Source organism: Choloepus didactylus, chromosome X (assembly GCF_015220235.1).
Source record: "Choloepus didactylus isolate mChoDid1 chromosome X, mChoDid1.pri, whole genome shotgun sequence".
Classification (NCBI taxonomy): domain Eukaryota; kingdom Metazoa; phylum Chordata; class Mammalia; order Pilosa; family Megalonychidae; genus Choloepus; species Choloepus didactylus.
The window spans coordinates 42617901-42620808 of NC_051334.1; positions in this window are offsets into that span (position 1 = coordinate 42617901).

Here is a 2908-nt window from a genome sequence, read left to right on the forward strand (position 1 = left end):
CAACCACCAGGCAAGTGAGCAGGGGCCATCCTAGACCAATTGGTCCCAGGCTGACGTGCCAGCGGACTCCATCCCCATGAATGAGGCCAGGTGAGCCCAACCCAAGCTGCAGACCCCTCAAATTGTGAATAATAAATGATGGCCGTTTTAAGCCAGTAGGTTAGGGAGTGTGCTTTTTTTTTTTTTTTTTTTTACTTACAAAAGCTAACTGGCTTACAAGCTGTGGGGGTTGTCCCCTACCCCCAGCCTCCTGACTGTCTCGCAGCTTGGGCAGGGGACTCTGGAGCCAAACTCAACCTGAGCTGTGTATGCCTCAGCTGCGGCCAACCCTGCAGCCAGCTCGTGGCTTCCAGGCAGCCCTACTGTGCTTTGCGGGAGTAAGTACTCCTGCTCTTGGCAGAGGTGGCAGCTTATTAAACAGAACACTGCCCTCCTGGCCCCAGATGCACCAATGATCCTGCGGGAGCTGGGAGGTGCTGGTGTGTGGGGTGGGGAGAAACGAAACACAGAGCAGAGGTTGCAGACCACAGGTGGTGGGGAGGGGGGTCTCTGACAAGCTTGGAGGGGGAGGGATGGAAACTCGGGCTTTTTGTTTACAGAGCCACCTCCTGGGGCCTGGCACCCGACCTCGTGCTTGGGGGTGAGGTTTGGCAGCTGCTGCAGCAGCCCTGCCACTTCCTAGCTGTTTGTGACTTTGGGTGAGTCACTTAAGCTTTCTGAGGCTCGGTTTGTTTTGTTTTGTTTTCATCTGCTAAATGTTCGTCATCATAGCACCGTCTCTCAGGGCAAAGATTAGATGAGCCACTGCTGGTCACACACTAACTGATGCTGAATAAATGTATGTGACAGGCCAGGATGCCCTTTCTACTCACCCCCCTCCCCAAGCTACCATCTTTCTACATCCTCTGCGGCAGGAGGGCTTTGGAAAGAAAAGAGACAGGGACTTTTGTTAGCAATCAGAAATTATGCATTTCTCCTGCTGCATTAGCAGGAGAAACATTCATTTGTCTTTTAGATGTTCACTCTGAAGACCTATAGTTTTCTCCAGCTAGTTTGTTCAGGTTAAATCCCAGGTTAGGCTCCTGGGGTGGGCTGAGAAGGTTGAAATAAATAAGGGGAGGGGGTTCAAGGGAGGAGGGAGCAAGGGAACTTTTGGATGCTGTGGCAGCCTGCATCCAGAATCCAGACCATGTTTTCCCAGCCTCCCTCACTGCCAGGTATGGCCGCACAACCAAACACTAGCCAATATGATGTCAGCAAGCATCCTGAGGTATCTTCCGGCAACCTTCCTTAAAAGACGGCTGAGGGACTTGAGTAGTGATGGCCATGATCAAGGTTGGGCACCTTTTCTGCAAGAAGGAGGAGCTGCTGAAACAGCTGGATGACCTGAAGGTGGCAGGCGGTGTGGTATCTGGGCCTTCCGAGATCTGAGTTGTCCGCCAATCCTTTGACCGTGTTCTCACTGTCATTAACCAAACTCGGAAAGAGAACCTCAGGAATTTCTACAAGGGCAAGAGGTACACCCTGGATCTGTGTTCCAAGAAAACACATGCCATGTGCTGCAGGTTCAACAAGCATGAGGAGAACATGAAGACCAATAAACAGCAGCAGAAGCACAGAAGGACCGGCTGTACCCACTGTAGAAGTACACAGCCAAGGCCTGAGCATCATGGCTTCAATAAAATACAACTGTCCCAAAAAAACCCCAAATTGTCTGGAATGCAGATGTGATGGCTGGAGCTCTGGCACCATCTTGGACAATGAGTACCAGGCCACACCCTAGGTAAGGCAGAACAGTACACAGGATGGAACCCCAGGCCCTGTTCTAGTTACTTTCAATGTGTAATGAGTGACCCCAAACTTAGTGGCTTAAAACAATTACCATTTTATTCTGCTCAGAGATTTTGTGGGTGAGGAAATGGAGTAGGGCTTAACTAAGCAGCTCTTTTACTCCTGGTTGTTTTGACTAAGGTCACTCAGTGGCACTCAGCTGGCCAAAGGGCTAGTCTGGAGGACCCAAGATGGTTTCACTTGCATGTCTGGGGCCTGGAAAGGGATAACCCAAAGATGAGGACAATCGAGCAGAGCATCTCCAATCTTTGTTTCACACGGCCTCCTCACAGCACAGTGACTTCAGGATACAAGGACGTCTTACATTGTGGCTCGGATCCCCAAGCATGGTCTTTTAGGATCTGTTCTCAGAAATCTCACAGCACCACTTCTGCCAGACTCTATTGGCCCAAACAGCCATCGGCCTGTCAGATTCAAGGAGAGGGGAACTAGCCTCCACCACTTGATGGGAACGTGGCAGGAGAGCATGAAGGATGGGAGTTACAGCTGTGGCTGGTTCTGGAAAATGCTACCTCCCACAGTCCCTGAGGTTCATGGAATGGAGCTGCCATACCAACCCTGGATCACCCACTTTGGGATTTTGAGTGAGAAATACAACTTTCAACGTGTTTAAGCCACTCTTCTTTTTGGTCTTTGTTCCTTCGAGCCAAACCTTGTGCTAACTCACAGAGGTATCCTCCTTCTGGACCTTAAGGGATTTGATGAGAAAAGCGAAAGGCTGTTTCACCATCCTCTGGACTTTGTGTGAATTAGTGTTTGGCTAAAATAAACCTTTTTTTTTTCTTTCTAATAATAATGGACAGTACTTATAGATGCCCCCACTCTGCCCCCTACTCTGTCCTTCAAGACCTTAAGGCCAAAATCAAGATGACATGTGTTGTACATATTATCTGTACACATATATGTATGCCAGAAAGCTGTAGGGACATTTTAGGGGCTATAGTTTGGGGGAGGGACCTTTCCTTCTGAGTGAGTTAGCACTCTCAGGCTGTGGGGGCTGTGTCCTGATCCCAGAGATACCAGAGCAGTGCCTAAGGTTCCTGTGAGGAATCTGGGG